The 23,841-nt window shown below is 41.7% G+C and overlaps 1 protein-coding gene across 28 annotated transcripts in view; it reads left to right on the plus strand.

Moving 5' to 3' along the window:
- RBFOX1 (RNA binding fox-1 homolog 1) overlaps positions 1–23,841 on the plus strand; it is a 1,444,762-nt gene that overhangs the window by 786,044 nt on the left and 634,877 nt on the right. The gene's annotated exons all lie outside the window — the stretch shown is intronic.

Genomic DNA, 23,841 nt, shown 5'->3' on the forward strand with positions numbered 1-23,841 from the left:
ATAGCTATCCTTGATAACCTCTCCACATATTTAGACACAATTATCCAAACAACTGTGTGTCAAAAAAACCCATGTATATTATGGGGAAGTGTTCAAAATAATAAAATGTATACATGAAAATAACATGCAAAACTGCATTCTGTTAGGGAAAATTTATTTCAAAAATGTGTGTATTAGGGGAAATGCAGACTGAAATGTTGATTAATTTTCATGAGAACACAAATAATAATAATTTTCCAAACTTAGATAGAAACTATTGCCTTTCTAAGGTAGACTGCAGTGCAGCCACATGAAAACTACAGGTTTCTACACCTACAGCTCATCTCTCCAGCCCAGCAAGCAAGAGGCGTTTCACAGCTTGAAGACACAGTCCAGCCAGGCAAAAGCAATCAAAGAGGGCATGATGTAGAACTGGGATATGGGCTGAGGAGAGCCTTAAGGCTGGCTAGAGAGGTCTAGAGAGGGACATTTTGGCAATGAGCAGCTCTACACCAGATATTCTTCCTTTTGTAATCATGGCTCAGCTGTGTGAAAGGGTACAACTTTATAACAAAACAGTAGCTCCAGAAAGCCGATTTGGCTTATCTTTCACAGGAGGTCCTCTGTTAAAAGGAGCCAGCGCTACACCTTGTCATGGATAGTTATCCTAAGAGGAGCCTCGCTTCAGACAGAGGAGTGGAATTAGATCAGCCCTCAGAAAATTTAGAGCCCCGCTGATGGTGCAGTTCTATGGCACCTTTCATTTCAATTAATGTTCTACTGTGGATAGCATTAAACTTTATAGCTTTGAAATTCACAATGAGATTATATATTGACTACTCGGGGCTGTTATTAAATTTCAGCCAAACACCCTCTGACAATGTTTTAACAAATATTAATCACAAGGACTTTGATCAAACTGTAAAAGATGCATCAGCATATCTTTTTTAGATGTAAAGAAGGCAAAATGTCCAATGTATTTAACATATATTTAGCTTCTGGGAAAGTAGTTTGAAATCTCAGCTGGTCTTGGATGAGTTTTGCTAATAAAAATTGAATATGCCTTTTAAAAAATGTGTAGTCTGTTAAATAGAGAAACCTGGACCCATGAGGACTTTATCCATTCCATTTTACATTTAATTTAAACCCCTTCTTGTCTTCTCTAGAGCATGTATGCCTCATTGTGAAAACTGACAAATATCTCAATTACCTCCCAAGTCTGCCAATCTTTTCCAGATAACTTGTGTATCTCTACCACTTCTTTCCACCCCCATCGTTCTGCCCGGACACTGAGGTCCAGTGCCAAGGGCCTTCTGGCGGTTCCCTCGCTGCAAGAAGCCAAGTTACAGGGAATCAGGCAGAGGGCCTTCTCGGTAGTGGCACCCGCCCTGTGGAACGCCCTCCCACCAGATGTCAAAGAGAAAAACAACTACCAGACTTTTAGAAGACACCTGAAGGCAGCTCTGTTTAGGGAAGCTTTTAATGTTTAATAGACTATTGTATTTTAATATTTTGTTGGAGGCCGCCCAGAGTAGCTGGGGAAACCCAGCCAGATGGGCGGGGTACAAATAAATTATTATTATTATTATTATTATTATTATTATTATTATTATTATTATTATTATTTTATTATTATTATTTCAAAGTTCATTAACTGGGGTGGGAGATAGGAAAGAATTTTCATTGGGCAAGGTAACAATTATTTATAAGGTTTCAAGGGACTAGTTTGAATGGCTTGTACATGGGCTTCATTTTGATAGTGTTATGTAGTCTGTGCCTTGAGGACCTGGGTTAAAATGAAGGCTTAGAAAGGAAACTCAGGTCAACCCAAGTGATTGAGAAGTTGCAGGTTCATCACTGTCACGGTCTGGCTTCTTTTTGAGGGGTGGACAAAAGGACAAGCATAAGAAAATACTTCTTCACAGAGTATATAGTTAAACTATGGAACTCACTCTCAAAAGGTATGGTGATGGTCATCAACCTGGATGACTTTAATAGCCTCCACTGTTAGAGGAAGTTTACCTCTGAAGATCCGATTCAGGGAATCACAAGTAGGGAGAACCATATTGCACTCAAGTCCTGATTACAAGCTTCCCATGGTGATTTATTTGGCAGCTGTGAGAACAGAATGCTAGACTAGATGGGCCAGCAGAACACTTCATACATTCCCAAGTCATTGGAGTCTATATAATATATATGATACATTTATTTGTAAGTACAGCCAATGTGCATAAGCTTTCCTAGGAGTTGATAAATCAACTTTTAGATAACACTGGGCAACAATTTTTTACATTTTGAATGTTGTCTAGATTTCTACAACTGATTTAGGGTATTTTTGCACTGCTGAATCAGGAAATGACATCCGTTTCTCTCCATCAGGTCAAGTTTTTGTGCTATGTTGATTTGAAAAAAAATCAGATCTTGTGACAAAATCAATTACATTTTTGTGGCATTATCAGCTGATTTTTGTCAACACATATCATCCTAAATATGTTTTTAAGAGAAAAAATGTTTTTCCAACAACATATATTGATTACCTGATAGAAACATTGATTACTGTAAACTGAATGGTGGGCATTGATAAAGGTAAGTACACGTAAATTGCATGTTGCTTCACCATTTTTCAAACTTCAGGGCTTGAACTTCCATTTCTTGGAACTCCTGGGATGCTCAGCGGCAGGGAGGTCTCTCTTCAGAGTCCAACAGTAGTCAGCCATCATGACTGCGTCCCAGAGACCCTGATACCTGGTCTCCATCTCTTTCATGTCCTGATGGAATCTCTCCCCCTGCTCGTCAGTCATTGAACCCAGGTTCTCAGGAAACCGGTCCATATGTGAAAATAGGTAGTGCATCTTGACGCTCATGTTGCAGCCCAGGCTTCTGAAAGCAGTCAGCATGTTGTTGACAAGTTCTGCGTAGTTTCTGGCCTTATTGTTGCCAAAAAAGTTATTCACTACCAGAACAAATGCCTTCCACGCTTCCAGTTCCACTTTGTTCATTGAGTTTCTGAACTCTGGATCTCTGATGAGCTGACGGATCTGAGGACCATCAAAGATGCCAGCTTTCAACTTCTCCATGGTCAATCCTGGAAAAGCCTGGCACAAGTAAGTGAAGCAGTCACTATCCTTGTCCAGAGCCTTGGTGAATTGCTTGATTAAGCCGAGCTTGATGTGCACTGGTGGGAAGAGTATTCTGTCTCTGTCCACCAGAGGGTCGTTGAGGACATTCCTTTTTTTTTTTTTGCAAGGCACCAATTCCTCTTGCACAGGCCAGTCCTTCTTCGTGTAATGCTGAGCACGGTCCCTACTATCCCACATGCACAGAAAACATGGGTACTTGGTGAAGCCAGACTGTTGTCCTAACAAAAATTTCACCATCTTCAGGTCAACACAAATAAACCACTTATGCTGATCATAACCAATTTTCTCCAGCACATACTTCACCCCTTCATAGTTCTCCTTCAGTGTACTCAAGTGAGCCAGGGATTTTGATCCCCCAACTTTATGCTTTGCCGCACCAATTTATGGAAGATTTTGAGGTTTTATGGCTTCAAACTGATCCCTTTTCTACATAATCACCCAGAACTATCGAACCTGAATACTTCTTGTTATGAAAATAATCATTTCCAATCAAAACAATTATTCGACATGGCATTTTACCCCCACCAACTTCTTCTAAAATGCTCCACACAAGCATACATGTGAATAAAAATGTAAAAAAAGAGACGTGGCCATAACTTAAAAACTTGACCTGACTGAGCAAAACCAATGTGATTTTTGGATTCAGCGCATCAGATTCGTCCTAAATCAGCTGAAAAAACGCAGACAACAAATTTGTTGTTGACCACTTTAATTCATTTTCTTTTGTTTTATACTGGTTTTAAATAATATATGTATGCGTGTGTGTGTGTGTGTGTGTGTGTGTGTGTGTGTTGTTTGTTGCTTTTATAAGATAAGTAATAATTGTTGAATGGTTTCTTTAAATGTAAAGGTTCATCATTGTTCCACCCGATGTGTATGTCTTTAAGGGGCCAGAGCAAGGGCCAGAGCAAGATAACGAGACCCAGCTTTACAGCTGTGAAACATAGCAGGTGCTGCTGAGTTGTACTGATTAAGCTGTGTTGGCAATTGGGTGTAGTAAATAAGGAGCAGCACCTAGCTCTCCCATTACCCTGGGGGTTGGGTTGGTGGTTGGGTCTGGTTTGTTGTTGATGTATTTAGTGTATAAGGAGTTTTTGTTTTTCTTATTAAAACCTTGTTTAAGTTATTTTTGAGTCCCTTTTTAATGCATGGTCTCCTCAGCAAGCTCTCTGTAGTGCTACCATACTGCAAATAGCCAACAATAATAATAATCATAATCTCACAGTGGCCAACCAGATGCTTGTGGGAAGCTTATAAGCAGGACATGAGCACAATAGTATTATGGGCAGCTGCAGTTCTACTATTCACAGTGTGACTTGTACCCATTGATAGGCTTATCATCCTCCCTGAATTTGTCCAGTCTTCATAGTTCAGCTATGCTGTGTGAAGCACATATTTTGATTTAGGATTGTTTTCAGATAAGAGAGAGAGAGAATAGAATGAAGTATGCCTTCATTTTATTTTTATACAGAAAATTGTTATGCCCAGGTAGCTAAGAGACACTGGTCTAAATCGATATATGTATTTTGCATGTGTTTATAAAAAAATGCAGTAAAAATTAGAGAAACTTGTCTGACTATAAATCTCATAAAGACGTTCTGAAACTCTAGCAAGAATGAGACTTAAAAAGTCTTTCTGTAATTATCATCATGAGAACAAAATGCTGGGGAATTCATGCTTCATGTATTTCATGAAAGATGATAATAAACCACACTCTTTTGACCTTAGTAATGTTCTGTAATTTGATTTGTTGGCAATTTGCATCCTCCACCACCAGCTCAGCCTACGATAACCTGGAATGAAGAGGTGGCTCTGACAGTCAATCTTAACACAGCCGAATACTGAAAAGGTCAGAAATATCTGACATGATAATTCTGATACCTTGTTCCCCTGTCAAAGATCGTAGGAAAATGGCACAACATTGAATCCATTGTAACAACAATGGTGGGGATTGGAGGTGTGATAGTGAATGCTTTCTGCTTGGGAATAAATATGCCTTAAATAAATTTTCTGTCTGTTGTGAGTATTACAGGTCACATGCCCACCATAATAACTCCCTTTTAGTTAAGAGTAAAAACTATCCACCCAAACCATACGTGCAGAAAAAAAAATGCCCACAATTCAGTTTGTGGTGAAGATATTAAGTCCTGATTTATTACTTATCAAAATTGGTAAGGGATTTGGAACCATGTCTCTTAAGAGAAATTTTGATCCCAGACTTCATAGCATTTATGGAGCTGATTGCCTATGGGCTGGATAGCCTCTGCTCTGGAAATATCTTAATTTGCAAGAGGGGGGAATGGACAGATCATCTGACCATGGGGCTGGTAGCCTTCTCCCCCTCTCCTCAGAGGGAGGGTTTGGCCGTGGTCATTCAGTAGTAAGGAATTTGAGCATGTTTAAAGGCACCCAATCTTTGCAATCAGCATGAAATTGAGAATAAAACTGCAGTCCTAAAACAAGTACAAAATACCTCACAAAATCAGTAAATAAACTTAATGCTTCTTCAACACATAGCTGGATCTCCCATTAGAGAAATCCTGGGTGAACAGATTATTTCTAAGCAAGCGCATAAATATTGCAGGTGCCTGTCTGGTGTTCATTGGGAGCACATGCCAAAAGGGTACGTGTCAAAACACTGAAGGCCCTGGTCTTAGGAGATATAAAATGAACCTTTGGAGCCTGCAGCACTGCTGAGAGTACATACTTCTACAGGTTCTATTCTTAGGTTCTGTTTGTGAGCATCTCAGAAGAAGCAACTGGTTGGCCACTGTGAGAACAGGATGCTGGAGTAAGTGTGCCTCTGGTCTGATCCAGGACTCTTCCCAGTCTTAGGATGGCATGCAGGAGAATATGATTACATTAGACCAGGGAGTAAACAATGTGGTACCACCCAGATGTTGTTGGAATGAAATTCTTATACTCTCTGATCTTCGACCATGCTGCTGAAGTTAATGGGAGTTGTAGTCCACCAGCATCTGGAGGGCATCACATCATGACTATCCTTGTGTACGTTTCAGATTCTCTGAGTTTCACATTTTTTCTAATGTTGTTCTCTACATTTCCACATCAGTGTGTGATTCTTATTATTATTTTAAAAGTCGTCATGAAAACACACCCGTTTTTTTGTGAATTTCCGCTACTATGCACATCTTTGCATGCAATTTCCCCTAATATAAACATTTATGCAAAGCAATTTGTACTAATATGAATGTTTGCATGTTATTTTCACTATTACCTGCATTGCTGTGGTCTCCCCCCCATATATATATATATATATATATGCAGGTTTTGGTGTCCTCGGGTGTCTTCCCGTGTAAAAGTTGGGGTGTCTAGGCGACGTTTCGACGAGGTCTCACTCGTCATCTTCAGGCTGGTGCTTTCGGCTTCTTGTTACTGGAACAGAGCAGGATCTCAGTGTTTGAGTTCCTATAAATACTGTTGAGGGGGTGTGGTGTATAGCCTCCAATGTTCTGGGCAGAGAGGAAGTTCCCAGGCTAGTGTGCCTTTTCTTCTTTTGTTCCTTAATTACTTGAGGGATATCTTGAGTGATTTCTTGAGTGATATCCTGAGTACCACTTAGGTGGGTCATTAGGTGTGGATTAGTTGCTAAAGTCTTTGTGTCTTGACCTCTTGAACTTTGTGAAGAGTTTTTCTGAGAAGATGGCTGTACTGCACTTAGTTGTGCTCTGGCTTGGCTTCGTGTATAGGGGCGAGCTGTGGTTTTGTGGCCTGTGTCAGCCAGATCTGTGTAGGGATTGCAGGGGGGTGCAGCATCCGGAGGTGCCACCATGGTTTGGCTACTGGATGGTGTCTGTAATTTATCTGTGGAGAGGGTCTGGGTTTGGGTCTGGTGTGGTTGATTGGTGATGGCGTTCTGTGTGCCTCTGGATCTGGTGTCAGTTTTTGTGGGGAGGGCTAATTTCCAGATGTCTGGCAAGCGGGATGTGTCGTCACGCTTGTTCATGTTGTGAGGGTGTTTCTCTATCTCGATGGCTTCCATGATTATTCTCTTGTGGTGATGTTCCATGTTAAAGAGCAATTTGGAATCTGCAAAATTAATTTCGTGTCCTGTTTCTTTCATGTGTTGGAAAAGAGAGGAAGTTTTTTCTTCTTTTTTGACGGCATTCTTGTGTTCTGCGATACGTGCATTTATTCGTCTGTTTGTTTGTCCAATGTACGTGGCTGGGCAGACTTTGCAGGGTATTTCATAGACCCCTTGGTTTTCCAACTGGATTTTATCCTTGGGGTTTCTGAGGATATTGGCTATTTTTTGGCACTCTGGGACAAATGCAAACAACTAGCCGTCTGGAGAGCTGAAACGGAGACCTCACATAAGACAGACACACACACCAACAAACTCCACAAACTAGAGAAACGCCAGAAGCCCAGCCACCCTCCACAACAACCCATGAAACAAACAGTACATAACATATCAGACAGGATCCTCACCACAACTGAAACCAAAGTACTCTCCAAAGGTTTCAACTTTGCAGTCGCCCCGAGACGCATCCCCACGGAAAACATCATATGCGGAGTCGAAGCTAGCCTAACCAAAATCAACCCAGATGAAGCCAATAAAATCAGACTTGAAGTCACCAACATCCTCTGCTCCAGCAAACCACCCAGAAGCAATTTACACAAAGAAGAACAGAAAGCACTCACCAACCTGAGGAAAGACAACAACATAATCATTCTCCCAGCAGACAAAGGTAATGCCACTGTGGTGATGAACACATCGGACTACCAAGCAAAACTATCAAATCTACTCCAAGATCCTACCTACCAACCTATAAAAACAGATCCCACCACCTATCTGGAAAAAACCACCAAATCCAAAATAAAAGCCTCTCCTATCAGTGAAGAAATCCAGCTAAGAATCATCCCCAGAGAAAAATCATCCAGATGCCCCAAACTCTACGGCCTCCCCAAGATACACAAAGAAGGAACACCACTCAGACCAATAGTCAGCTCCATAGGCTCACCTCTACAAAATCTCGCTAAATTTCTCGCCAAGCAACTTCAGCCCTATGCAGAATCCATCTCTTCACACGTTCCAAACTCCTTCCAGTTCATAGAAACAATAAAGAAGCAAAACCTACATCCTAATGACCTACTTGTGAGCTTCGATGTTGGGCAGACTTTGCAGGGTATTTCATAGACCCCTTGGTTTTCCAACTGGATTTTATCCTTGGGGTTTCTGAGGATATTCTTAAGAAACACCCCCCAAAAACCAAGACACAGAAGAAAACAATGGCATGGCCCTCCTTCCTTATATCAAGGGCACTACAGATAAAATTAGCAAAATCCTCCATAAACACAATATCAAAACAGCCTTTTGCACCAACCAAAAAATAGCCAATCTCCTCAGAAACCCCAAGGATAAAATCCAGTTGGAAAACCAAGGGGTCTATGAAATACCCTGCAAAGTCTGCCCAGCCACGTACATTGGACAAACAAACAGACGAATAAATGCACGTATCGCAGAACACAAGAATGCCGTCAAAAAAGAAGAAAAAACTTCCTCTCTTTTCCAACACATGAAAGAAACAGGACACGAAATTAATTTTGCAGATTCCAAATTGCTCTTTAACATGGAACATCACCACAAGAGAATAATCATGGAAGCCATCGAGATAGAGAAACACCCTCACAACATGAACAAGCGTGACGACACATCCCGCTTGCCAGACATCTGGAAATTAGCCCTCCCCACAAAAACTGACACCAGATCCAGAGGCACACAGAACGCCATCACCAATCAACCACACCAGACCCAAACCCAGACCCTCTCCACAGATAAATTACAGACACCATCCAGTAGCCAAACCATGGTGGCACCTCCGGATGCTGCACCCCCCTGCAATCCCTACACAGATCTGGCTGACACAGGCCACAAAACCACAGCTCGCCCCTATACACGAAGCCAAGCCAGAGCACAACTAAGTGCAGTACAGCCATCTTCTCAGAAAAACTCTTCACAAAGTTCAAGAGGTCAAGACACAAAGACTTTAGCAACTAATCCACACCTAATGACCCACCTAAGTGGTACTCAGGATATCACTCAAGAAATCACTCAAGATATCCCTCAAGTAATTAAGGAACAAAAGAAGAAAAGGCACACTAGCCTGGGAACTTCCTCTCTGCCCAGAACATTGGAGGCTATACACCACACCCCCTCAACAGTATTTATAGGAACTCAAACACTGAGATCCTGCTCTGTTCCAGTAACAAGAAGCCGAAAGCACCAGCCTGAAGATGACGAGTGAGACCTCGTCGAAACGTCGCCTAGACACCCCAACTTTTACACGGGAAGACACCCGAGGACACCAAAACCTGCATTCCTGTACCCGTGAAAATCTACGAAAGCATATATATATATATATGTGTGTGTGTGTGTGTGTGTGTGTGTGTGTGTGTGTGACCATTATATATTGAAACTGAAACTGAAACTGACTTGTGGACTTAATGGACTTGTGGACAATGTTGTTGATTTCCATTGCGTGTTGCAACAAGACATTCACACACATATGTATAATCATGGAAACCTTGCTTCAGCTTCATATTTAATGCACTGCAGCTGTGGATTGTGCAGGGAACAAATGCAGCATTCTCAGTTTGGGATTTATTTCAGTGTGTTCTGCACCTCTTAGGAAAACACATGAATAAATGCATAGACCTATTTTGGTGGTAACTCATGAGATCCTTCAAATGAAAAGAAGCGGGGGGAAGGTTTTTTGCTTAACTGCCTTGCACTTTTATTGATGACTCCGCAACCCAAATAAAATGTGCTTTTAATTCATGTAGCCAAATGTACTTGAACAACATACAATTTCTGCCATGGGGTAATTCTTCAAAACACAGTTACAAGTAGAAACCCATTCCTAAGATTAAAATGATGTTGGCAGCCATTTAGAAACTGAGCTCAGGTAGATTATCCATAAGTCTCACTTGGAAGGAGATTTTATTAGCCATTCTTCTTTACCTCCAAACAACAGACTTTGCATTTATTCCCTTACCCCTCTTTTTTAAAGGAAAGAGTCGAAGTGTAACCACTTTGTTTTGTGTGTGTTTAAGGAATCTTGAAAACTGAGGGCGGATGTAACGCTTGTCAATCTCCCAACCATGGTTTGGTGGTTGGAGAACTCCACAGAGTGTTCCCCCTGTCGTTCATAGTTTGATTCGTTTAACCATGTTGTATATTATTTATTTGTTTCAACAAGTTATATACTACTTACCGGTAATTACAGTTGCCTCTAAGTACCTCAGTACCTCAATACAATAAATATAAAAAGTTAAAACTATGAAATCAGCATTTAGTTTAAAATGTCTGATGTAGATACACTTTAACTACCCGTGCCTATTCAATGCTTACCACTCAGGATTGCTTTCAGAATGTTATAAGTTTGAGGAGGAACAGGGTGCAGGCTGAGACACGTCTGATCGCCAGACTGGCCTAGTAAGGGCAGACTAAGTATGGGTCATTAAGGGAATGGTTTTTTTCTGTTAGTTAGAAAGACAAAGGGCCACAGTTGAGTTGCAGTGATGTGAGCCATAAACTGGAAGAAATGGCAGCAAGCTGGAGAGATTCAGAGCAGAGGTGGATTTAGAGGCATGTGACTGCTTCAGTCACACTCGGCACAGGGCCTCAGGGGTGCCACAACTATGCTATAGAAAGGAAGGCGAGAAGTGGTGGTGCCAAATTTGGGCATCACACAGGGCGCCACTGAAATTCGAGACCCCAAGATCCGCCACTAGTCAGAGCGTTTGATTTCTGTTTGAATCTGTGACTTCAGTTATTGGAGAAACAAGACCCTTTGGGATGTTAATGCTATGAACCCCTCCACTGCAGGCTCAGGTTGCATATATGTGTAAATAAACCATATATAATAAAGACACCACAGTCTTTGCTGTGCCTCATTTCCAAAAGAAACACAAACCCTGGGTGGGCATCTAGAACCCCTGGAATCTCACACCACTCAGAGACTGGGGGGTTATTGGGTTGTTAATATTTTAGTTTATGTATTTTATTTTTATTTTATGTATTTTTTTTTTTGTTTTTATATTGTGATTTTATCCTGTGAACCATCCTGTAGGTATAGGTTGGTGGAATGAATGAATGGTGTGCATCAATAATCAGAGTTTGAGCAGATGTGCAAACTCACATTGAGGGAGGCCATCATTATGAAACCATAGCAGTTCATAGGAGGCTGCCTTATACCAAGTCAGACCATTGATCCATCTCAGTCAGAATTGACTCTCCAGGAAGCCTTTCATAGCTCTGCCTCGAGGCACTGGGGATTGAACCTGAGACCTTCTGCATGCAGAACTTGTGGTCCACTACTGAGCTATGAACTAAACATATGGATCTGCTTTATATTTAAGCCTTTTGGTCCATCTAGCCCCTTGTTGTCTCTTTTGATTTGCAGCAGCTCTCCAGTGTCTTAGGCAGAGATGGATTCAACACACAGCCCACTTTTCTGCCTACTATCTGAGAGTCTGTTCTCTTACAGACTTTAGGTTATTGAAGCAAGCCCCATTGGCATGTGAAATATATGCTCTACCCCTTGTATACAGGTGTGGTGCATTCTAACTGTTTGTCTAGAAAAAAGTCTTCCCCAAACTGGTGCACTTCAGAATACTTGAACCACAACTCCTGTAACAGTTGATCAGGCTAGCTGAGTCTGATGGAGGTTGTACTCTACAACACCCACAGGGAAAAAGTTTGGAGAAGACTGGTTGAGAAATATACAGAATGTTCCTTAAAACTCATGCCCTCTTCATGCTAGGAACGCCAGAGAATTCCAATGAAAGTGGAACTGGGAGCAGAAGTTGCTGACCTTCACTCATGTGCCCTGTGTCTGGAATGGAAATAAGGTCCAACAAATATAATTGGTATTCAGTGTTGTTGTTTTGGTCCGCAAGTGATACATTACTTCCCAGCCCCGCTTTCATTGGCATTGTGTTTTCTTTGCATTAAAATGAATGGTGTGAAATAAGGTGATAATAATGCAGTTAATTACATAAAATTTCACCATAGTGGACAGCAAGACAACATGATGATGATGATGATGATGATTAGCTGAACTGCAGTGGAATGGAATCAGTGCTGCATGCAGCAATGTGGTGGAATGAAATCCACCTCCTAACATGCCTAATTTATGCCTGCTAATATTTAAATACATAAAATAAATGGCTTAAGCCACCAGCCAACTTAATGAGCAGAGCTGCAAAACTAAAGTAGACTTGATTTTAAAGGTCATAAAAAAGAACCTTGGCTGGTCATCTGCATACCATTTCCTACATTCTCTCTTGTGTGTGTTTGTGTGTGTCTGTGCCAGAAATGGATTACAAAGTCTGCAGTTAGACTGCACAAACCTGAATAACCCATGGCAGAGATAAATCTGTAGAAAGGAGTGTGAAAGTTATGTAATACTTCTTCTTTCTTTTAAGAGAGAAAGGGAGCAGGGGTAGATGTTTACTGCACAGCAGAAGCATCCACAATGCTATACAAAATATAAGAGAGAGCTGCGAATGGAGAGAGGTCACCCAGTAAAGTACAGCAACAGTAAAACAAGAGTTTCAAGTCTGTAGTCGACACTATTTCAGGTTGTGACTGATAGACGTTTGTTTAGCCAGTGCTCTTGGAAGCACAAGTTCTCTACGGGTCAGTGTAGGTTAGCTATGTGGATTTCTAGTGGAAGGTTTTCTGGTTCTCTTAAATCAGCATACTCGGCAGGATAAATGTTAATGACTGCGGTCTACTCTGCTCCAAGGAGCACCTTTCCAATATTTGGTACTCTTCCCCCCGCCCCCGGTGTGTGTATGGCAGCCTCATTTCAAAGGCATCTTTATGTCGTGCCATAAAGCAGCATTTTCCAGGCATTCTTTGGCTGTTAGAGGCTGCTGCTTTACACACTTTGGCCTTCATAGCTCCCCATACATCTCGGCTCTGCCTCATTTTATACCCAAATATACCTCTAACCCACACAGAACAGCAGTTATCTCAATTTTATTGTTATACATAATTTACATCTGAAAGGCGGGATCCAGGAACCGAGGCTATAGAAAATGCTATATATGCTAAATAAGTTAACTCTTCTTTCAGTGTGAAGCTCTGTGCATGGCTGGTTGGGTTTTTTTTTTTTCATTTTGGGGGTTTGGAAGATAGAGAAAGGAACTCAATGCACACACACGCACACACACTGCCCACCAGGTCTCTGTGTTATCTCATGAATGTGTAGGGTTGATGTTGTGGTTTAAATGTGTTGTTAATGTTAATGTAAGGCTGTTTATACACAAGAACATACAATGGCCTCCAAGTAACCAATTGACATATTGGGATTGGTACTAGTTCTGATATGTTGATTCCTAGTCTAACATTTCCATAGTTTGGGATGAAACCAAATTAAGCCTGTAGTGTAGATGTAAAAAATAACTAATAATAAAAATAAAACGGTGAGGAAGGGAGATGCACAGAGGATTTTTCTTTCTTCCTGTTGTATAATACTGATTTACTGAAGTCGTATTTGTATTTAATTTCATGTTACACTTTAACAAAAGCATTACCTGCTTGGTGATGCTTCAGCTTTGAGTGTATATTGTTACTTTTACAATGTGTTTAATTGATGCCTTTGTCTTCTTTATGTTTGCCAACCAGCTAAAATAAAACCAACCTGGAAATGTTTGTTTTGTTTTGTATTCCTCTGACAACGGACTCTCCTCCCCACACCAAGACCACCTACCTATCAGCTTGAGTGTAGGTGTAAGACAGCCAGTGTGGTGTAGTGGTAGTCTCGTAATCTGGTGAACCGGGTTCGCGTCTCCGCTCCTCCACATGCAGCTGCTGGGTGACCTTGGGCTAGTCACACTTCTTTGAAGTCTCTCAGCCCCACTCACTTCACAGAGTGTTTGTTGTGGGGAAGGAAGGAAAAGGAGAATGTTAGCTGCTTTGAGACTCATTTGGGTAGTGATAAAGTGGGATATCAAATCCAAACTTCTCCTCCTCCTCCTCCTCCTCCTCCTCTTCTTCTTAAGAAGAGCTTGCACTATAGCCCTGTCCAGTCAATTTCATGCCCATGTGGTGGACAAAATAATGGTGGAGAAGAAACTTTAAAACTTTTGGCTATCATTTTATCATTTACTTGTTTAAAAGCACTTATGAGCTTTTTTAAATAAATAAATTCGTAAGTGGTATACAGAGATACAACATAAAAACAATGAAACAGCATCGTAAAAATAAGGGTGCCACATAAAAAAGTAAGTAAAAATAACAATAGCCCTCCTTTCCTTAATATCAAGAAGCAAGATGGTAAGTAAGATATGGGGAACATGCAGCCTTCCAGATTATGCAGGACTACAGCTCCCTGCATTCCTGGCCATTGGCTATGCTGATTGGGACTGATGGGAGTTGGGAGTCCCAACAACCCCTAGAGGTCACACGTTGCCCATCCATCATCTAAATAACTTCTCTCCTCCTATAAGACCATTGGGCCTAAAGTCAAAATTACCAAACTGCACCACTACGTACATCCTTGTCTACCCCAGGGATGGAGAACTTGCAACCCTCCAGATGTTGATGGACTCCAGCTCCAAACATGCCTGACCTTTCACTATGCTGACTGGGACTGATGGAAACTGGAGTACAACAACATATGGAGGGGAATGTGTATTTTCATTTCCTGGTGTAACTGTAATAAATCCAGTGGGGTAGTCTTTTGCCAACAAAGTCAGTCTCTTCTGGTGGTGATAAGGAGGTCCATTGCATCCTTTCCCCAGGCAAACCAGGATACAACCAGTGTGCACAGACATGCACTCAAACTGGACTGTTATAATGGTGGTTTGTAGAGATGTAATCCTTCCATCCCTTTTTTTGTGGGGGTGTTGTTCTTAATACTATAAAGAGTTCTCTCCATATTCATGATTTGAAGAAAAATTGCACAGAATGGATTTAGGAGCTTTTGTTAATGCACAAGAAGAAAAATGCACAATTTACATAGATACTGTGAGTCTTTGTAATTGGAAATCTCCTGGGCATGGCATTCTTTAAATAGTGTATAGAGAATATGTGAAACCTAATTGAATTAGACTGTAAACTCGAATACGCTGAGCAGGCTATGGAGGATGTTCCTCTAATTGTCTAGGGAATACTAAGAGAACATGAAATTTAAACACTTTTTTTTTTTAAAGGAGCAAAGGAATGGATTGGGAGAGAAACAAGGACTACCAGCTCACCAGGGATATTAAGGTTGCAATCTCTCCTGGAGAAAATATGCTTCCATGAAGAATCAGATTTAAATTTGTCCATTGGCTAATAGAGAACATGAACTTATTAAACATTTTCCAGGTCGGTGATTTTTAAAAAGACATGGCCACATTCCAGTATTTTCTCTGGTGCCATCCACCATTAGAGAACGCACACTCCTCAGTGCATCATATCGAAAATGATTGTTTTTAAAGAAAATATTTTATTACAGATTTGCAGCAAATTTTAACATATTCAAACAATTCAAATTACATTTTACATTTCTGAATTACACACACACACACCCCACGACTCCCCCCAACTTCCCTTCCTGGTTTATCACACATCATATCTAAAAGGATTTGAGGCGCAGACAGGAGGGAAATGATTGTGATGTTGAAAAAGTGTTGCTAAAATGAGATAATATTAGTAATGATAATAAATAATAATTTTGCATAGTGACTTGTGGTACAGTCCTATGTATATTTATTTGCAAATCGACCCCACTGAGGTTTTCAACATACTGCTTCCAGGAAAGTGTGCAGAAGATTACAAGGGAAAGTATTCTGAATGCTTTTCACTTTTTATATGGGAAAATTTGACAACACTGTCATACAGGTTGACATCATTTATGGTTTGAATGAGCCATAATACACAGGCAACAAAAGTGTGTGAGTGTGTGTAGGTTAATTGTGGGGAACCTCTTGGGGAATGACTCTTTGGAATGATGCCCTTGTGTTGTATTTTTGTATACTACCACTAAATTTTGTATACTACTTCTCTGTGCTAGGAATTATTCTCTCTTTAGTTTTAAGCTGTTAAATTGAGCCAAATTATTAGTATTGTTTTATACATTGTTGTGTGGAATTGTTTTATTTTTGTATTTATTTTTTTAGAATTATTTGACTTCTTTAATTTTTGAAACTTGTTTATTGGATATATTGTGAGCCACTCTGGAGAGTGGCATGCAAATGATGACGGTGGTGGTTTTTGTAGCATTACTTCTTTAAAAAAATTATAAGCTGCCTAATATTTTAAAAATCTCTAAAACATTGGGTTTTAAAACACAAGTTTGAGGGCATGGGATAAGATCCAGAATTTGTGTGGGAGTCCACTGAATGTCTTATCACAGGAGTTGCGTGTACTGTGCACTCATGTGGGTTTCTAGGTGGCTTTAGAGGAGAGAGAGAGAGATTACTGCACCCAACTCTTCTTTGTGGCACCCAAAAAGGAAGGGAGATTACAGTCTTGGAGGGCCCTCAGGCAAGAGACCCTCACTGCCCCCTGTCCTGTGAATCTATGTTTTCATTGCATCAGGACCATGGTTCTCTTTCTACTGACCCCTCCACTCCCAGCTGTTGTTTAGGTGTTTGCTGTATCTTTAAGATGGTCCCACTTGTACCTTCACTGGGGAATTTGCCCCTCTTCTAATTTGTCTTGATCCTTGACACTCAAAGCCACATGGTGTTTCTCTAGTCTAGGTCAACTGATCATATTTGGGGGATGGGAAGTCATGTGTGGTTTTCTTTAGTTCCTTCTCCAACTGGCTCAGCCGCTCCTGTAGGTCAGATGATTTATACAGTGGAGCAAAGGGCAGCATGTATTTTTCAGCAACTCCTCTATATATTATTTGGGTGATGGATACTCCTGTAATAGACTATAGGCCATGAATGTGTATTTGGTATTCGGGGGGGGGGGGGAGGGAGGGAGAAATAAAGGTAGAAGCCCACAATTCCTTAACAAAAAAAAAAAAATCTGTTTCGCAGGCTGACAGCTTCTTCAAGCTTGTGGACCTTGATGTTTTAATCTCATGCATTTTGATAGCGCTTGATATTCATAACTGGTGGGCTTGATAAATTTTTAACAAGGAAGTTGAAGATGATGAGAAATCACAAGAGGGGGTTTGCATTTCTCACCTTGTACTCAAGCCTTCAGGTTTAATTTTCACTTTTTGCACTAAGAGTATTCCTCAGAGGAAAACTGGCAAGATCAAATTGTGCAAGCTGGCCGGCTGCCATATTTAGGAAAGGAGAGAGAGAGAGAGAACACACTCCCACCCACATTGCCGCTACCACACACATACCACCATAGACATTTATTCTTGCAAATGCAATTTTGCTGCTGCTTGTGAAATATTGAGACTTGGACAGCCAGAAAAAAGTGGGGTGGTGGGGGTGGTAAAACTAATATAAACACAAATTTATACATCTTGTCTGAGAACTTTGTGAACTAAGGTCCTGCTTGTTGTATTTCCATCAACAAGCTTTTATTTCTCCCCATCCCCAATAATGTCGGTGGGGGGTGGGGGAATGTAATCGCTTGAGTAGAGTAATAACGCAATAAAAAATTAAATTGAGATTGGCACAATTTAATTTAATTTATTTAATTTGTAGTATTATAAATATTTTATTTAAATTTTAATAGAAGCCTTGAGTGTCAAGTTATTTAATTTTAATGGGGAGGGGGAAACATGGCCTTGTCTGTTTTTGGTACCTTGGTGTTCTCCCCCTTATTATTCGTTTTAGCACAAAAATAAATCACAGTTAGTTTACATTTTATTAACTGTAACAGGAACACTACAATTCTGTACACAGCCTTAATTTTGCTCAGAAGTCAATACTGGTTCATACTGCTTCCTTGAGGCTGCAGGATCATTACATGATTTTAAATTTCCCAGTTTAAAACTCATATTAAGAATTGGTACATAGACATGATTTACATTCAGTGAGTTTCTACTCAGAGTAGACCCATTGAAATCAATGAGCCTAAGCTGCTCACACCTCATAGTTTTCAAAGGGTTTACTCAGAGTAGGTCTAACATTGGATACAACCCATAATATGGAAACACTTAACCTCAGTGCTGGTCCTGAGAGGCAGGCACACCAAATGCTTCCTGTTGCAGTGTGCAGGACTTCTGACATAGGATGTTTCCTAGCTGCAGTCTGCAGATTGTTTCCTGAGTATCTTTAACAGGGCTAGGGAACCTTTCAGCCTGAGGGCCACTTTCCACATGGGCAACCTTTGGAGGGGCACATTCCAGGCAGGACCAGATGCAAAAAGGGCAATAGATGTGACCTTTTGTCCTGAGCTGAAGCCACCCAGAGTGACCAGGGCAGCTCGGTCAGATGGACAGGGTATTAGGGTATTATTATTATTATTTAAAGAAGGCATATGTTGGATAACTAATTATTTATTGACGAAAGCATGCATTTACAGCAACTCCTAAGGCACCCAGATAGACATAAAAACACGCTTCTAGCATCTAGGCAGCTATTTCCAGGTCCATTCTCTATGGGGCGGTTGAAGCAACAGTGGGACCATGCCCACCCGCCCCACAGCTTATATACCTTCCTCTGATGGGGTGTGCACACGTAACCTGAGGCTTCTCCTACACAGAAGCTGCTGTTGTTCTTCTCTCTGCAAGCCCCTCAGTGGCACAGGAGATGGCAGGGATTTGACTGACACCCTTCTCCTTGCGTAGACAGCCTCTTCCTCTGCTTCTGACACGCCCTGCATCCACCCCTCTGCCTCTGAGTGCTGCGACTCATCCCTGGCTCCTGCCTGGCAAGAGGCACAAAACCCCATAAATTACTTGTCTCCCCTCCTGGGTCAACCCCTGAGCCTCCTGCCTCCTCCATAGATTTGCCACAGCCCTGCCAGTCGCTGACACCTTTTTGCAGTTCCAACCATGCAAAAAGACAGAGGCTCCTGGAAACAATTATTTTCTCATCCTCCTTCCAGACAATTAAGAGGCATTATCACAGTTCAATAACACATTCCAGTCAGGCAAAAGCACCCAAGGAAGGTGTGACCTCTGGGAAGGTATGTTTTTCTGGGATCCCAAGGGCCTGGAGAAGCTTCATTTAAAGCACATGCACACGGTGGCACACACACACACACACACACACACACACTCCTAAACTTCCCCACCACGTCTAAAACATGGGATTATTTCTCATCTGATCTGCTTGTGTGCCTTTGTGTCTGCGCCTTTGTCTCTTTCTGTATGTGTCCTGTGCTCTGTACATGTGTTTACCATCTGTTTGTATGTCTCCTGTATGTGAGTCCCGGGGCTGGCACACCCATGAGGCAAGTTGAGACAACCACCTCACGTGGCAGAATCCAATGAATGCATCGTTTGCCACCACTGCCATGGGGGCAGCAGCTGTGGTGCACTCCTTGGAGGTCAGATTTGGCACCTCCTTGGAAGCACACACATACCCCAAAGCCACCACCACAGCAGCCTCTTAGTGATTAGGAGGCACTGCCACCCCTAGAGAGGAAATCACAAGGGCTGATCTCTGGGGTATCCTGGGCTCTGCACCTGCCCGGAGTGATTGAGAGCAGGCCTCTTTCCACCCACGACAGCCTTTGATTCCCATTTAAGCTGTCAAGTAAGATTCACTTGACCTCTCTCTGTTTCTGATGTAGGTCTTCACTCCCCACTTCTTCCCTGTCCAGCAGAGCTCCATTTCATGGTTTGCTTCGTGTTTGGGCTGGCTCTGGTTAGTCCTGTGTTGTGAGGGTTGGCAGTGGGTAAAAGTGAATGACAGAGCTACAATTCCCAGAGTTCCCTGAGAAGAGGGATTGATTGTTAAGCCATTTTGGAAATTGAAGCTATACGGAGGGAATAGGGGTTTCCTAACAACTCTCAGCACCCTTAGAAAGCTACAGTTTCCAGGATTCTTAACTGTAAAAGTGGTACCACAATGCTTTAAATGAATGGTGTGCATGGGGCTACATGCACAACATGGACACAGACACACTCCACACACTTTTCATCTTATTCTCTGCCATATTCTCTGAAATGGGATTGTCTGTTGAGACCTGGAAGGTATGGTGTCTTGCCTGCCTCATTTAATTCGCATGTCCTTGGAGGGGGGAAAAACCAGCTCTATGTGCTTTTGCATGTGACCAAGCTCTGTGTGAATGATTTCAGGAAGTTACCAATAAAAAGTATATCTACTAGGAATGAATGATTGGCTCTTTTCACTTTAGGGATTAATCCATATGCACTTAAAATTTGGGGGTGTGAGTCTGGTGACATCGTGATTCATTCTGGCAGTGCTAATACTGTACAGGAAATATTCCAGAATTAGGGATGCACAGGAATCCACCTGAGAAATCTTGCTCATCTTATCAGAATTCTTGCTTGCTTGCTTCCCAATTCCTTGGGCGTTTCTCCTTGAAATTGCCTCAAAATTTCATTACAGGCATAATTCAGTGGCAACTCTGGTCCCAGATCTCATCAATGTTACCCAGTGTGTGGAGATTTCCTTCACCCGCCTTGGGCTTTCCAAGAGGATACCTGTACTGTTGGTGAAAGGCAACTGATACAACTAATAGCCTGCATGAGTAATGCACTGAACCCTCTTGATGAATTTCACTTGGCATATTGAAACCTTTTCTTCTTCTTCAGTGCATCCCCAAAATTCCCTGAAATTCCCAAGCAGGAACCTCCAAATTCATTTCAACATTTCGTTGTAGACAAAACTAGGTGGTGTCTTTATCTCATATTTATTTTATTCAAGCTAACATGCTTTATTCTTCAGTAGATCTAAAACGCCTGTAAATGTTGAAGCTACAGGGGAGGGGGAATTGGGGGTGGAATGAAATATATACAATACTTCTCTTCTTGGGCATCAGTTATATAACATATAAAACTGAACTATTTGTCATATCTATGCAAGGCTATAGAACAGCCATATCCATTTTTACTCAGAAGTTGAAGTTAGTTTTTGCAGTTCCACCAGAAGTCTTTTGAACCAACTTCGTATCAATTCTGTAACACAGCACTTTGACTTGCAGCCATCAGTTAATCACATTTCATTCCAAACATTATTACTTTTGCAACACAGCCCTCCCTTAAAACCAAAATATGTTTATCCTCTGTTTCTGTGTGTCCTACATGTGAGTCCTGTGTGTGACTGATCCTCACAAGGATACTCAGCCAAGGTGGAGTCTTGTGCTTATGAGGGGGGGGGGGGGACTCTGATATTGATCAGTAGTAGCCTGCCTTAGACTATGCCTCTTTTACTCCAACAGAGCAGGGCAGTTATCTGATTGAGTCCTCTGGTCAGAAGATGACAATGTGACATTATTGGGCCAGTGGAGAACTGATACCATACGTTCCTCTTGAGGACATGCTTTCTGGGGGGTGGCCCTGCATGCAATTTCCCTTCTGACTTGGAATCCTGTATCTCATCTCATTAAAGAAGGAACAGGAGCAGAGCAGCTATCCCCCCCCACACACACACTCACTGGGCGATTGGAAAGCCTACATCAGGATGAAGTGATGCCTTTATTATTGATCGCCTTTTCTGCTGAGTCCTGATACCACCATGATCACAACCCCCACAACAGGGGGAAGGGTTTACTTTTTGTAGTCACCCCCTTTCTGTATTTTCTTCTTAATTTCCCTAGCCTAGCTGCTCACACATATCTATATGAGCAATCAGTGGTTTAGATGTCAATGCTTATGATGTTCTCTTCATAAAAGCTTCTCACTGTTCACAGAGGCGGCAAGGCCAGCTACCTGATTTTAGTCCCTGCCACCAAACTCCATGATGACAATAATATGTAGCAAAGGCATCGTACAACATTTCCTTTCTGAAAGCCCTTTGCTAAGCAGGAATAAAGGCATTTCTGTTCACTTGACCCCTAATCTAAACTTTCCATTAATAGTACAATGGAGTTATATGACCCCTTTTCCTGCTCTTTAGAGCTCTGATTCATGAGGCTACTGATAGCTCTCAAGGTATCTCCCTGTCCCCATATGTATTGTGTAAGTGGAGGGGGACGACGACTGAATTTGTCTCTAGAGCCCCCTTCACAGACATAATTGCCTTTATGCAGCTCAAGTAAGCAATTGTTTTGTTTTCCTTTCATCACCATTTCCCATTGGGTATATAATGGCATTACCTTTCCCCAAACAAGTAGTGTCCATAATAACCCCCCAAAGATATGAGTATTCAATACATGAGAGAGGGAGGAAAGGCAGAAGGGTTGTAAAGTCGCCAGGGAGCTGATGTACATAAGAACATAAGGAGAGCCTGCTCTATCAAGCCATGGGCCCATCTAGTTCTCACAGTGGCCAGCCTGCAAGCATGACCCAAGGACAGGGGCACTCTCCCCTCCTGCAGTTTCCAGCAACAGGGACGCGGGTGGCACTGTGGTCTAAACCACTGAGCTTCTTGGGCTTGCTGATCAGAAGGTTGGCAGTTTGAATCTGCACGCCTGGGTAAGCTCCTGTTGCTCTGTCCCAGCTTCTGCAGCTTGAAAGCATGCCAGTGCAAGTAGAGAAATAGGTACTGCTGTGGTGGGAAGGTAAACAGCATTTCCATGCCTTCTGCTTTCCATCACGGTGTTCCGTTGCGCCACATGACCCGGAAAGCTGTTTGTGGACAAACACCTGCTCCCTCAGCCTGAAAGCAAGATGAGCGCCACACCCCATAGCCGCCTTTGACTGGACTTAACCATCCAGGGGGTTCTTTTTTAACTGGCTTGGTGGGATATGAGTTGTCCAGACTTTGCTCTGGAAATACCATGAACCACCTGAAAGAAGAATAATTTCATTTGCATTGTCTGTGAAGAGGTTTGTGTGGATAAAGGCCTGAAAATAAGTTCCTCTGTCTTTAAAAATCAAATGTAGCTGTCAAAATCGTTTAGCTTCACCATGGTAGTTTACTTTCCAAGCTGCAGTTGCCCTGCAAAACACACATAGGCAGGAAATGTCCCTCCAATGGCTCATCTAAAGGAAGAGATTGGGAAAGACCTCACAGGTGTCACCTTTTAATTTTATCTCCCTTGATTTCAAGTTTTCTTTGATTGCATACTGCTCAACCATCCTGATTTAAGCAGGACATTACAGAAGCCATTCTTGGTTTCTGATTGGATCCTGGAATGTTTCATTTTTTGGTCCAGAATTATGGCATGAGTCAGATGGCTCACACCAGAGTGCCAGACCAAAAGGTATTTGTTTCTTGGTCTCGCACTCTGATGTGAGTCAGCTGGCTCCCAAAAGAGCTCAGAACTATAAAAAAAATAGTGTCCCAATTTGGATCACCTGAGTGTTGGAGGATATGTTATTGACTTCAAAAATTCAAGGTGATCTCCCTCCTAGGACTTTTGTTTCATGCTGCATGTGTAAACTACAAGGTGACAAGAATGGTCTGAATTCAGCTTCTCAGTTCTTCCAATACTGAGCAACAACTAGCTGGGCAGCTGCAAGAAGATAACCGATTAGAGACCTGAAATGACAATCCTTGTTGTTATTTTGAAAAACAAACAAACAAACATGGTCATTCCCAAGATTTCAATAGTTGCTGTCCAGACTTGCAAAGACTACAACCCTTCTTCACAAGTCCATCATATATGCTGGAATGACCCCATTTCCTGACACCCTCTCCAATGTAAAGCATATTGAATATTTTCATTGTGACTATTTTTAAGTCCTTATGAAAATGTGTTAGTATTAGG

The sequence above is a fragment of the Podarcis melisellensis genome (genome assembly GCF_964234715.1).
Source record: "Podarcis melisellensis genome assembly, chromosome: 14".
NCBI classification, from domain to species: domain Eukaryota; kingdom Metazoa; phylum Chordata; class Lepidosauria; order Squamata; family Lacertidae; genus Podarcis; species Podarcis melisellensis.